Source organism: Buteo buteo, chromosome 2 (assembly GCF_964188355.1).
Source record: "Buteo buteo chromosome 2, bButBut1.hap1.1, whole genome shotgun sequence".
NCBI lineage: Eukaryota > Metazoa > Chordata > Aves > Accipitriformes > Accipitridae > Buteo > Buteo buteo.
The window spans coordinates 6,023,712-6,037,831 of record NC_134172.1 but is presented as its reverse complement, the minus strand read 5'-3'; the positions used below and the strand labels follow the sequence as shown (position 1 = coordinate 6,037,831).

At 52.3% G+C, this 14,120-nt stretch overlaps 1 protein-coding gene across 2 annotated transcripts in view; it reads left to right on the top strand.

Annotated features, from left to right (window-relative positions):
• The first annotated feature begins 3,658 nt into the window (after positions 1-3,658).
• LOC142038778 (mitogen-activated protein kinase kinase kinase 3-like) overlaps positions 3,659-14,120 on the top strand; it is an 84,504-nt gene continuing 74,042 nt past the window's right edge. For both annotated transcript variants that reach the window (XM_075044547.1, XM_075044536.1), the window contains exon 1: positions 3,659-3,815. The gene's annotated coding sequence lies outside the window, so the exon portion shown is untranslated. The remainder of the gene's footprint in view (positions 3,816-14,120) is intronic.

Below are 14,120 nucleotides of genomic sequence, written 5' to 3'. Positions count from 1 at the left end.
GGACAGGAAGCAAGAAAGGATATTATATCAAACAGAAGGCATGGGAGAATTTCAGGTTAGACGGAGCATACGTAGTCACAGAAGAATTGGGTCGGTGCTCTGGGACCTGTGTTCACTTCCTGCAGGAGCCCTAACATAGCCCAAAATAGTAGCAGTTAGGTAAAAGCCAAGTATCTTCCCCTTTTCTCCCCACAGCAAATACTAATGCTTACGTCATTAAAGGAGAAGCATAAATAGAACAGCCTGGGGCTGTGATTTGCAAAGTTCTTGGTCTGTGGATGAACCATCAGCTTTTCTTATAGCTCACTATTACCCACCTGTGCCATCAAACTTTTCAGTGAAGATATTATCAGGATGATATAGTCTTGCATATCCACCCCAACACGTATACCAGTCAACTAAGAAGAATCAGAGCACACATCTATATGTTTTATGCGTGGCATGGTTTTCATCTCGCCAACTAGCAAATACACCAGCACGGCGTGGGACAGCATGCACCATAGAACACTTCCTAATGGCAGTTTGGACACTGTTTTGGAAAAGAAGGGAGAGTTTGGCTGTATGGGTACCAGGTATGCCGTGCCTGTTGTCCTCAGGGACAGAGAACAGCCCACGTCTATTTTATTTCCCCGTATGGAGCCACTACAACCACTGTCTGCAACACACTGGTTTTAGCAGTGCTCTCCACTGTGCACTTTCTACCAGGTTTTCACTCCTCTCCAGAAACGTGGCGAAGGCTGTCAGCTGGCACTTGCAGGAGAACACATGAAACTATGCGCAGAGCCACACACCTCTGTCTGTTCTTCTGCCAGGCTTTGTAAATGTTTTGAAGAGCAACTCGAGGAGGCAGAATCCGGGGGCAGATCCTTAGCACGCCCATCAGCAGAGAGCTGTGGACATCAGTGGAAACAGCCTACACACATGACGATCCTTGTATTGTTCAGGAACACCCTAGAACTGAAAACCCCGTAGCGGGATTCCTGTGGCATCAAACACCTTCAGAACAGAGAAGCGGCTTGGAAGGAGTTTTCAGCAGTAATTGGTGCTTGCCTAACTGATTCCCATTAAACCCAGGAGGTTTTAAAGGAGCTGCTTGTCGCTTAGTGCCTTATAATACTCGAACCTGAAGTCCTGGGGTCCTGTGCCTGGTTCCCAAGGTAAACACATGTGATTTATTTCAGAAAGGCATCTGCAGCACAAGAATTCATTACACACATCCCCGATGGGCAGCAGCCAAAACATTTCAAATGTGCCAAGTTACCAGAATTTTATTAAAAGCTGTTAAGAGTTAGAGGGAAGGTGCAGAGAAAGGCAACCTCCTTCCCAAAGCCAGGTGGCTTAGGATAGACTTACGCCGCTTCCCAAACGGATGAGGCAAGCTGGAGTCAGAGGTTCCTTCCAGCAACAGCTCAGTCCCCCTGGATGTCTCTCCGTAAGCTGCATAAATATTCTGGGGAGGGGGAGGGAGAGAGAAAAGAGTGAAACCTATTCAATTACATCAAGAACACGACTGGCCCTAGTAAAATCATTTATGGAGTGAGGGAACCCTGAGCGGTTTGGGCTGGAGCCATCTGCTGTTATTTGGTATATACAGAATTGGTTTCTATGGATTTTATTAATAGGTCACGCGATTGTATACGAGGATGTGAGATCTGAATCTCTCAGGAGAGGTCCCTGGTTGGGGTTTCTATTGCCTTTATAGGCAATGGCTCAAACTTTCTTGCAGCAGCAAGTCCTTAAAAACTTGAGGGGAATGGGTCTGGGTTTAGGATTCCACCCATTTTTTTCTCTATTCTCCGCCCCCCCCCCCAATATCTTGAACTGACTTTGTTCCTCTTACTCTCCACAACGCATTTCCTAAATGGGGAAACAGGGAAATAATCAGAGAAATAGTCTTACTTAGTTTTTCCACTGTCTGCATGAACTTTCTCTTTCCCACCAGTCTGAGTGATACCTGGTGCAAAACTCAAGCCCCACATCCATCCGTCTTTCAGGCACAAGGCTCTTGTTGGCCCTTTGCTCAGGGGTGAATTTTGCCTTTATGCCGTCTTTCTCTCCCCGTACAGAGAGTCAAGCCCAAAGGGACTTGGACACACGAAGGAGGCTTGGGACAGGTGGGTGTAAATCGGAGCAGCCCAGAGGCTGCTCTATCTCCCACAGAGACCTGCCCATGGAGCCCCGAGCTCTTCTGGAAAGCAAAGCTTGGGAACAGTCGAGAGCCTACCCTACCCTTTGGTCTTAACTTTGGCTCGCTTTTGCTTCAATTCCCCCCAAAAGAGGCAAACCCAAACCACGTTATCAGAGAGCAATCCCTTCTTCCCACCTTTGCGTCCTGGCTGCGTGGAAAGAACCAGGCGCTGCGGAAAGCTGCGCTGCCCCAAGGTTTCACCAGCTTCTCCAAAGCTTCAACTCATGAAGCCCCATCTCCCGGAGTCAGCAAGTTTTAACACTGTTTTTCATCATCTCCTGGTTTTTCCACGTTAACCCTAAGCGCGACAGATCGGTCCCAACCCGCCCGTTTCAGAAGGTCCCAGAAACCCTCAGCTGGAGCGCAGGTGGTCACATTGGTCCTCCTCGAAAGCAAACGCGGGAGATTCCCACGGGGTCTAACCGGCGCTGATCCGAGCTACGGGACCGGCGGGAACCCCACCGGTACCGAACGGGGCTGCGCGGACGGGAACCTCACCCCAACCACCGGCCGGCCATGCCAGTCCGGCGTGTGTGTGTGTGTGTGTGTGTGTCCCCGGCATATGTGTGTGTGTGTGTCCGTGTGTCCGTGTGTGTGTGTGTCCGTGTGTGTGTGTCCATGTGTGTGTCCGTGTGTCCGTGTCTGTGTCCGTGTGTGTGTGTCCGTGTGTCCGTGTGTGTGTCCGTGTGTGTGTGTCCGTGTGTGTATGTCCGTGTGTGTGTCCGTGTGTGTGTGTCCATGTGTGTGTCCGTGTGTCCGTGTCCGTGTGTCCGTGTCCGTGTCCGTGTGTGTGTCCGTGTGTCCATGTGTGTGTCCGTGTGTGTGTCCGTGTCCGTGTCCGTGTGTGTGTCCGTGTGTGTGTGTCCGTGTGTGTCCGTGTGTGTGTGTCCGTGTGTGTGTCCGTGTGTGTCCGTGTGTCCGTGTGTGTCCCCGTGTGTGTGTCCGTGTGTCCGTGTGTGTGTCCCCGTGTGTGTGTCCGTGTGTCCGTGTGTGTGTGTCCGTGTCCGTGTGTGTGTCCGTGTGTGTGTCCGTGTGTCCGTGTGTCCGTGTCCGTGTGTGTGTGTGTCCATGTCCGTGTGTCCGTGTCCGTGTGTGTGTGTGTCCGTGTCCGTGTGTGTCCGTGTCCGTGTGTGTCCGTGTGTGTCCGTGTCCGTGTGTGTGTGTCCGTGTCCGTGTCCGTGTCCGTGTCCGTGTGTGTGTCCGTCCCCCCCCCCGCCGGCCGCGGCTTGGAGCTGCCCCGCGGGACTGACCGCGCTCCGACCGACTCACCCACCCCCGCCGCGGGGGGGGGGGAGGGCGGCGCCCCCTAGCGGCGCGGCGCGGCACCCCCCGCTGAGGACCGGCGGCTCGCTCGGTGGCGGCGGGACCAGCCCACCGCGAATCCCACCCCCCCCCCTTTGCTGTCATCCCATTGGCTGCGGCGGCGCCGCGCGTCAGCGCTTCCTCCCGCTTTTGTGCACCGCCCCGCGCCGCCCCGCGTCCCGCTGCTGCCGCCGCCGTGCCGACCCGGACCGTGCCGACCCCGACCGGACCGGACCGGACGGTGCCTAGCCGAGCCAGGCGTTGGGACCGCGGTCCTCCGACTCACCCGGCATGGCCTTCCGCGGTTAGCCGCACCGCCGGACCGGTAAGTCTTATCCGACCGCCCCCCAATCCCGCGAACGGGGCGCGCCGCGGGCGGTAAATCCCGCTCCGGGCTGCGGGTTTGGTTCGCTCTTTTTAATTTATTTTTTTTTAAATTGGCTTTTTCGCAGTGGTGACCGAGAGTTTTTGCAGCCGGGTCTGGCTTCGGGGGCTTTTTCTTCCTCCCCTTCTAGACTTGCAAGCGGGAGCTTGTCCCTCCGGGCAAAGAGCTCGGCTGCGTTTGGGAAGCCGTGGAGGGGAGGGGGGGCGTGTGCGTGGGTGCGGAGCACGGGGAGGACCTGCCTCCCCTTCGGGGATTTACCTTCCCCGGCACAGCCCTCGTCTTGCTCGGCTAACTATTTTTCCCAGGTTGTTGCCTGGTGCCGTGAGTCAGCCTGGAAAGCCTCTCCGTGCTGCAGCTGCCTGACAGCGAGCGTCAGGATTAGACCCTGAAGCGGACGGTCCCGTTTACCGGGATGCCTTAAACTGTTGAGCCAGCGAGCGTGTTGCTGGTTGCAGTCACTTGGGTCCCGCTTCGGTGGAAAGCGTCGTGTCCCTGCCAGGGAGCTGCGGGAATGCCCCGCCGGCCCTTGAGCAAAGTCCTCCCTGCACAGAGTCTGTCCCGAGTGGGGAGGATGGGATGAGCGGTGGGGAGGATGAAGGCTCTGCGGCTAGCACGGACCCCCGTGGGCGAGGGAAGCCGGTTACCCGTGTGGCGTACGTGACCGTGCTGGCTGGCGGAGCCGGGAAGCTGGATTTCCACCTGGACGGAGCAAGCGGCTGTCGTGGGGAGCTGGGCCACGAATCGGGCTGATGCTCCAGGAGGATTTGTTCCGCCGGCACCAAACCTCAGCCCTCGGCGGCCGTACGGGGAGCGGAGCTGAGGTGGGGAGCCGTGTGCCAACACGAGTGGGTGTGCGCCGGCGGGCTCGCCAGGTCGTGCGCGGCGGCCAAGCGCGTCTCTCGCTGGCTGTGACACAGCTTGGAGAGCGGTTTCCCCCTCTGCTGCTGCTTTTATCCTCCTCTTCAATTCCTGTCGTGTAATCCGGTGGTTTTTGGAAGTAGACCCGCCCCTGGTTCGGTGCAGGGTCTGCATGCCTTGCCGATGCGGGGACTGAAAGCACGGGGCTCGCTTGGGGTTTGGAGTCTTGGGATTTGTGCGGAGTTAAAGTGATCCCAGGGATTTCCAGGGTCTAGCTCTTTCATCTCTTTGGTGAGTGTGAGCGGTTTGGGGGAATTTCCTTCTGTGGCGCCTTGTGAATTTATTTCCAGTCCGGCACGTGCAGCTTGATGTAGCTCTGTGCAGGATTCTCCTGGAGTGCAGCTCTTGGAAGCTGTTCCTCGGGCATGCCAGAGATCAGCTGCTTTTGGGGGCTTTCCTGTGACTACCTGTGTCTTGTGATACCTCTGTTGGATGGTCCAGTTTCCAGAACCCCTGATTTGACATTAGTTATAAACGGGGGTTCAAGGTTTCTCAGGGCTCCTGCAGATTCGGAGCATACCTCCGTGGCTGGGCACAGCCTTTGCCCTAGGAAGGTTTTGCAGCTTGTAAAAGCTCTTCTGTTGGAGGCAGGACACAAGGCTGGATGAGCTGCCAGCCTGGTGGGATGTGGATTTAAAGGCTCTTTTATACCTTCCTTCTCTAAATGGGTTTTGGTACTGCAGTTTTTTCCGTGGGTCTTAAATCTCCATCAGAAACCCACAGCTCTGCCCTGTCAACGTGTGCTGATGGGTGATGTGTTTCTTTTTCTGGAGGCTGTTATAGCATATGAGGGAAGTGTGCTCATGCAGAGAGATGTAGTCTGGATTTTCATCCAGGATGGAGAGACTGCGTCACGAAGAGCCAGCGATTACGGCAGCTGGAGGAGTGCAGTCCTCTCTCCATCCCTTCTGAAACGTTGCTATTGCTTGATGATGCTTCATGGTGTTAGCAGGCAGCTGGGACTTGATGTGTTTTCTGAATTTTCCCATCGGGAAGATGCTGGCGAGGATCACACGGTGTGTCTGGCTCCCCGGCAGAGCAGTGAGATGGAGTTTGCTGCTGCGGTATGGAAGGTGATGCGCGTCCAGCCCTGCTCTCCCCAGGTGGACATGGGAAGCAGTGTAAAAGCTGGCAGGATCTTCTCCCAGAGGAGTCCAGAGGAGGGCAATCAAGATGATCAGAGGGCTGGAGCACCTCTCCTGTGAAGACAGGCTGAGAGAGTTGGGGTTGTTCAGCCTGGAGGAGGCTCCAGGGAGACCTTAGAGCAGCCTTCCAGTACCTAAAGGGGGGCTACAGGAAAGCTGGAAAGGGACTTTTTGCAAGGACATGTAGTGATAGGACAAGGGGTAATGGCTTTAAACTGAAAAAGGGTAGATTTAGACTAGATGTAAGAAAGAAATTCTTAACTGTGAGGGTGGTGAGGCACTGGAACAGGTTGCCCAGAGAGGTTGTGGCTGCCCCATCCCTGGCAGTGTTCAAGGCCAGGTTGGATGGGGCTTTGGGCAACCTGGTCTAGTGGAAGGTGTCCCTGCCCATGGTGGGGGCGGTGGAACTAGACGATCTTTAATGTCCCTTCCAACTCAAATTCTATGATTCTGTTCCGGTTGATCTGGCCCTGCTGTCGGAGACCTGCTGGTTGAGGCTAGAGGGAAGTGAGTCAGGGTTTGCTGTTAGAAGGGATATCTTTTATTAGATGCTTGGTGAATGCAGACTGGCTTTGGAGTGTATGAGCCTGTCTACGCACAGAAGCTGCAAACCTCAGAGCTGAGAATTAGGAGGGAGTGATTGCTCTGAGTTTACCTTGGCTCTTCTAATTGAGGAGATCATCTGAAAGAAAAGGGGGGAAAAAAAAAAGAAAAAAGATACTCAATTACAGTTCAGCCTGTACAGTTCATCTGGTCTAAAGAAACATGTTTTCTGTCTCTACAAATGTCCAGACTCTTTTAGATCCTGAGATCCAGCACAGGAGAGGGACACGCATCCCACCTGCCAGCCTTTCTCAGGAGGTGGCTGAGCCCTTTGCAGCGCAGCTCCTGCAAAGGAGAGCTGTGGGCGACGGGGCTGGGGCTCGCTGATGCCTGACAGCAGCAGGAGGCTGCTGGGCTCAGTCGCTTCCACTCCCTTCTCTGCACGTAGTACAGGCCAAGTGCAATGTGCGTAGAAATGTGCAGAATGTCAGCTGTGCACCGGGGAGATGGAAAATGCATTATGGAGCCATAAGAAGAGGAATATGGAATTCAACCTTTTTTTTTTTATTTCCTCGGACACTATTTGGAAAAGCTATAAACGGCACACTGATCCTGAACCTGGCGGGTTCGCTCTCAATCCCCAGACTTTATTTTCTTTTTTAGGTTCCACAAGGGAAAATGGGTGACCAGGCATTTTCGGTGGGTCCCTCCAGGGAGCAGTTCCCCATGTGGCTGTGTATGCTGGGTCAGGACTGTCTTTGCCTTTGTTGAGTGTGATATGAGATGCAGAGATGACGAATGTCATCTTGGTTGTGCCTGAAACATGCTGTCTCTGCGGGCTTGTCCTGTACCCTGTGTGGTGTGAGCCTTCATCTGATGTGAATGCTGTGGTGAGCATCAGATGGACAAGATGAGTGCTTTTCTGTCTGTGAAGGCACGAGTAAGCACGCGTGAGCATGGATATGTGGCATTTTTGTTTGTTTTCTGTCCGTCCCAGCAGTTCTGATCTGGTCTGGCCAAGTAATCTTCCCATTAGTCACTAAAATGGCACCGGTGTTCAACCAAATCAGTCTGTCCCAGCTCATCCGTAATGATGCAAGAAAGAAAAAGCAAAGATCTCTTTAAAAATAGTTGCACTTCAAAGCCAGTGGGAATCTATTCCCTGCAGAAGACTGATTATGTGGGAAGGGAGAGCAAGAGAAGAACACTGTAGTGGGGCTAGCAGAGAGTTTTGGGGCTGCAGGCTGGGGGTACACAGCTCCCTGCTTTGTTTTAGCACTGGGGCTGTTGCTACAGGAGCTTTCCCTAGAGCCACAGGGCTTGGGGCCAAGCTGAGTCTAGGATGGTGGAAGATGTAGCATCAGCGTGGTCCGCGATGGGGACCCGTGGAGGAGTTTGGCCCAAAGCCGGCTCACCCTGTGCCGCAGCAGTTGTGATGGAAGGGTTCAGCGAGCTGAGGGTGTGTGTTCACAGCCGAGCCCCGTGGCTGCTCGCAGCTCTTCCCTCTGATTCCCCATCTCTGTGGCCAAGGGTAGGGACAAGGTATTGTCATTGCTGGGTTTGGTCTCAGGTGCCAGCTTGTGTTCCCAGAGCCCTTGGGACATCTGCGGAGGCTACCCAGAGGGTTTGAGCTGGGCTTTTGGAGGCTTGTAGAAGTCAGGAGTGAAAGGTATACCTGTACTCGCCTAAAAGAGGGGAATTCAGCTCCCAAATGCATTCCCCAAACACCTTTTCCCGACCTGGAAGATCCTAACATAAATGTTAGTGGAGACCAAGGGACTCTGAATTTAATGAGAATCTGTAGTAGGCTGGAGCCTGTCCTGCTCTCCTGAGTTAAAATGCAGGTTGGCCACCATTTAATGCAGAACTAATTGTCACTTCCATGAAAGCTCCCCTACTTTTATGCTTTCCACTCTGCAAGATAATCTGGAGCAGCCCGGGGAGGACAAGCCACAACAGCAATGAAACCCAGGGTGGAGCTGAGCCGGGCTTTGGCTCAGCACCGCAGAAGTTGCGTGGGACAAAGTCCGGTTGGCAATGCGTGCTGCGTGCCGTGCCTGGCAGCACGGGCCAGATTCTGGAAGGAACTGGCCAAGCTACTGCATGGGCTGCTGCGTAAACAGCATGTGTGGGGGCCAGGTCCTTGAAGGGGGTGGGAGGATGGGTTGAGTGTTCAGGTAGTGATTAAACACCACGTTGCTTGAAAAAATAGCCCTGGGTGGGTGGATTAGAGGCGCTCTGCAAACCTACTATGGCCAGGAGCTTGCGTGCTAAATAAGAAAGTAATCTAATTGATAGCTAGATGATTCAGAGGAAAAAAAGACTCTGTACAATTGCTTTGGGAAAATAATTTGTGAGATAAGAAGTCTTCGTGAAGGAGATAGGAATATCATCTTAAATCCAACACTGCTGAAGGGTGTTTGTGGCCTCTGCAATACTTTGAGTGCTCCTGCACTACTAGGACTGTCCTGGAGTGATTACGTTTGTCATGTCCATGTGAAAGTTCCTGGCAAAGCAGCTTCCAAGTGCCCACAAATCCCCAAATTTTGAAAATTTTGCACATAACAGTCGTTAGCCTAAACAAAAATCATGTGCAAAAGTGAACCCTGTATTGTGCTACAAGTTCTGCTGCTGCTATCTCCATGCGGAGTTTTGGAGGAAGATGCTACTTCTTTGGGGAATCTGTTGAGGTCTGTCCTTGTTGAGGTTGTCCTTGTCCTTCAGTCCCAAATTGGTCAGGCAGTTGGACCAGATGATCATTGTAGATCCCTTCCAACTGAACTATTCTATTCTATATACTTACATGGAAGTCCATTGTAACGAGGATGGTGGATTACTTGGATTGCTTGGTGCTTTTGTGCTACAACCTCTTTGTTTTTTTTGTGGTTGAGCAGAGGTCAGATCATGATAGTCTACTCATAAACTGGAAATAGTGCAGCGCCCTCCATGGTAAGAGCCTGAAAGAATCTAGTAGATATTTAATCTCTTCGTAGTGGGCTGTTTGCACCTTTTGCTCTGCAAGGTGGCAGCAGTGATTCCCTGTCCCAAGGCATGAGGACCCTGCAGAAGGGTGGTGAACACAGGGTGATGGGCACGTCTGGCTCTTGCCAGCTCCTGAGTGCTGTGCTAAGGAAGGCTTAGCTGGGGAAGATGGCTTGGGGAGAAAGTGCAGGGTGAGGTCTGTTATAGTCGGTGGTGAAAGTGAGCTGAAGGAAAGGCATGTGTGTGTGCACAGAAACCCTGTTTTAAATACCCTCTTCCTTTCAGCCTCTCACCTCCTCCTCTCTGCCACTACTCAGGGAGTGCCCTGAGTTGGGGACTGTCCCTTTTTTGCCTGCTGGGTCAGTGCAGTGCCACCACAAAGGGAAACTGATAGTGTTATCTATGTCTGGGCGATGCTGATGGGTTGATAACTCTGCTTGGTATCGACAGCAGAAGTAACGCAGTTGCTGTGGAAGTGGATGGCTGGAAGGAGGTGTGTGGACTGGGACAGTGGGGCAAAGCGGTCTGGGAGCGTGTAAGCGATCAACGACCAGTACTTGGAAATCAGAGATCAGAGACTGGCCCTTGCTTCTCATGAGGCTGGTCAATGCATTGATGTAGTGTGGAGCTGTGGAGCAGGGCTGGTTTTGCTGAACTGATGAAGCATCCTTCAGTAAAGGTACCAGGCTGGGCCAAGCTCCTGGAAAGTTTTCCTTGCTGATGCAGCCTCGATGCCTTCTGTTTGCCCTTCAGCACAAAAATACAGCACTGGTCCCTCTGCTGCAGTCCTGCTGGCTTCCCACTTGGAGAGTGGCTTTCAGGAAACCTGAGCACCTGGTTAACAAACTGGTGGAATCCGTTTGCTGCTTCTTGGTCTTAGTCCCTCAGTGCCAGTGCTAACAGAGCAGCAAGAGTCATTAGAGAAATACTCAAGATATTTCAGTTATTTCTCTTTGGATGGTGCTGGTGGCAAGTAAAAGAGATAAACAGAGACTGTATTGAGCTGTGCTTAGCTTATTGCATCATTGGTTTTACTGAAAGGTTCAAGGTCCGGCTCTGAACATTGTTGCTGCCTGGGATAAACCCAGCAGCAGGGTGCATTAGAGCTGCTCCCGAGCTGTGCTGTGTTTTGCCAGAGGGAAAAAAGTAGGGAAAGGTGCTGTTTTAGTGCTCTTGCTGTGTATTCCATCTGAATGGTAGCCACAGGGGGCCGATTGCATTGCCTTGGATGGATCATGATGGGGCAAGTCCTGTCATGCTTCTTTCTTGAGTTTTTACTGGAAAACTCTGCACTTGGCTCCTGATAACTCCCAGGAGCTGCTCCTCTGATGGTGGCAGCCAGGGGAAGCCCTGCTGATGTCTCCTGTTGCAGCCTTCTGGGTGTTGAAGCTGGGAGGGGACCATCAGGGCTGCTTGGATGTGGGACCACACTGCCCGGCGCTCCCCATCCTTGGCTTGCTCTGGCTTTGCTGGCTGGGGGGGATCTGCTTCACCAGTGGCCTGGGCTGATGCCTGCTTGCTCCCCCTCTTGTGCTATGGTCACTTTTGGCAGTGCTGCTGGGAGGAATATAAAGTGCTCCTGGATGCTGACTTGAGTCATGGGTGGCTCCGACAAAAGGGCAGCTGTGTTGTTTTCTGCATATCCTGATGATGGTATCTGTCTGAAGACTCGCATGGCTTCACCTTGCTTGGCTGAAATGATCTCTTGAGCGTGAAGGATTTGAGGAACCATGCCCGCTCTTGCCTATTTTTGTTTGGGGTGGGGATGCTTGCTGGGGCTCTCCATGATGCTCTGCCCAAGACATGTGTATGTGCATGATGCGTGTCACTGTGTTACCTGGCTGATGGCTCAAGAAAAAGAGAGAAAATGTTTAGTCATCGCAATATTTCAGCAACTTCACCTACAGCATTACCAGTGTGACTAACAGCTGGTGCATCCCCTGTTGGCTTCGGGATGGGGCTGTAAGGGGTGAGGATGTGTTTTCTTTTTGCAGTTTGTGTTATAGGAGGTGGGACCACACAATTGGCTTTTGGACCCAGCACAAAAAGTGCTGAAGATTTCAACTGTCTTCATCTCTGGAGGGAAAGCTGGGGACGAGCTAGTTCAAGTCTTGGTCTATGTCCAGGAAATCCTGTGCAGGAGAACTTCCCTTTCAGGAAGCCTGTCGGGCTCTTCCAGGGAGGTGATGTGGCATGCTGTGCTTTCATCCTGGGCCACCCCAGAGTCCCCAAGCTGTTGGGGACTTGGACGAGATGGAGCAAGACTTCTAGTACCTGGTTCATCATTACACGGGAAGTCGATTTGCCTTTTGTAGAGTGCACTGCCAGAGAGGTGCAGGTTGGCATCTCACTTCTGCGGGAGCTTCTCAGGCAGTGGTGGCTGTGTGTTTGCTGTGGGAGTCGTCAAGAGGTGATGAAGGTGGGAGGTGTTTCTGGAAAAACGTGGGATGTGTTGGAAAGGGTCTCCCCTTGCTGGAGGGGGAACCTCCCACCTCCCTGACCTGTCTTGGGCTGGATTTCCAAAACCTCAGCTTAAGTACGTCTTTCATGCACCTGTGTGCATATGTGCATCGACTCCTGTATGTATGTGCTGCTTGGCAGGGATCTGGTGGATGAAGCATCCTGCAATTCTTATTACAAGCTTGCTTGCCCCAGCATTGTCTTTTGGACTGGCAGGCAGCAGGTTTCCTATCTGCTCCGGCTCGTGGGAAGAGCGTGGGTAAGGAACTTGCTGCCTTCTCGCTAATCCCTGCCTCTGTTGCTTCCCCCTCCATTCGGTGCCCATAGCGGGCATCTCTGCCTGCTCTGAGAGCATGGGGTGCTGAGAAACACCCCTGCCACACAGGGATCGGGACCGGGGGGGATCCTGGCTGCTGAAGGCTTTGCCAAGTGCTTTTATAGCACATGCTTTGTGGCGTGTCTTATAAAACCTCCTGCAAGGTAAACTCTATTTTGGGGCCGTCCCTGACGTAGTCTGTCAAGAAAAGGTCTGCTCTTTGACTTACTGCTGAAAGTCTGGTTGTGGATGGATGACCAGTTGCTTACTTAGCATTACCAAAGCAACGAGTTGTTGCTTTCCATGACTCATGAAAATGCACTGTAGGCTCTCTTAAGAATGGCTGAGATCATTTTTTGGCTGCGCTGGGGTATCTGGTTTCCTTAGCAAATAGCAGTGGGGGTGGAGGGAGGGGGATTTCCAAACTCATTTCTTTGTATGTGTGATCTGGTTTTTTGAGCTTGCCTAATAAAATACTTCATTTGAAAAAGGGAGGGAAAAAAAAAAAAGGTCTGTAGCTTCCACGTCTCTGTTTAGTTTTTGTAGCATGTCTCATTTAGTTGTGTTTTGCTGTAAAAAGGGGAAAGGTACTAATAACATTGCAGAGCCATATGCTGTATTTTTCCTCTTAAATAAGCAAGCACAGAAACATTATGGGTGGTATTCTTCTTTTAAAGCAAATTCTTCTGGGGAAGGAGAAGGAGGTGCAGAGAAAATTCTGCAAACAAAACCATAGTTGCATCAATTTTTTTGTTGATAATGTTTGCTCAAATAGAGGACTGATTCTATAGTGATGCAGCAAGGCAGAGTATTAGCAAGGGGTATTTTAGTGTTTGGTAAATCTTTTTTTTTTCTTTTAAAAAAATATTTATTTATTTGTAGACCCTTGATTCGCTTTCCAGTTTTGTCTGCGCAGTCTAACGGGACCAGCACTCATATCCCTGAGAACCAAGCGCAGCAAGATTAGCATTAACCGGAGGAGAATCAGAGCGGTGATAGCTTTGTGGTAACTTCACATAGCAGGAGGTCCCCAAGCGTTTTGCCACCTCTGCAGCCAGGTTGCGGCAGCCTCTGCAGTATCTTTTGTGGTCTAGCTCCGCTTTGCAGGCACCTGAGAGCGGGCAAAGAGAAGGGAGGGGAAATCCTCGGTAGGCAGAAGGTAATTGTTTGAATAGGGAGATATGTGGAGTGGTGTATTTAATGTGCTTGTGCTTCGCAGGTGGTGGAAGGGGCGAAGGTTAGGCTTGTTAAAGACTGTCTGCAGCAGCGTTAGCTGAGTTCAGGAATTTAATAGATGTGGACTGACCTCTCGTTCTGTGCATGTTCTCTGCCAGCGCTTGGCCATGGTTGAATTCCGCTGCTGGGGCAGGCAGAAGCGTGTCCCGGTGTTCTGCGGGAATGGGCTAGAGCTGCCCGAGGGCTGCAGAGGGGCAGCAGATCTGTCCTGGGAACAGCAAAAACACAGAAGCGTAATGGCCCGGCCATTGGCCAGGGGTGAGCGGGAACAATGTGCCTGAACAGGTTTGTGCTCACTTCCTTGTAATCTCAAAGATGAGATAATACAGAAACCCAGAAATGTTTGCCAGTGAACAGCAAGGCTTCCTTTTTTCTGCCCCTGTGCGTGTCCGGTGAGGCAGGAACAGCTGACTTGCCACGGTCTCTGGCTGCGCAGCTGGTGAAAAGCAAATCCTTCTTGCTCGAGGAATGGCACGGTTGAGCTCAAGTCAACCACGGGGCGGTGGACGCTAACCCCCAGCCTTGGCTTTGGGGTTGCTGCCTGTGCAAGCACCCTGCACCAGAAACCGCTGTCTGCTCCACGATTTCTCAGGTCCTTCCTGCTCTCCTCCTCCTCCTCCTCTGAATTTCTCTGCATCTTAGTTA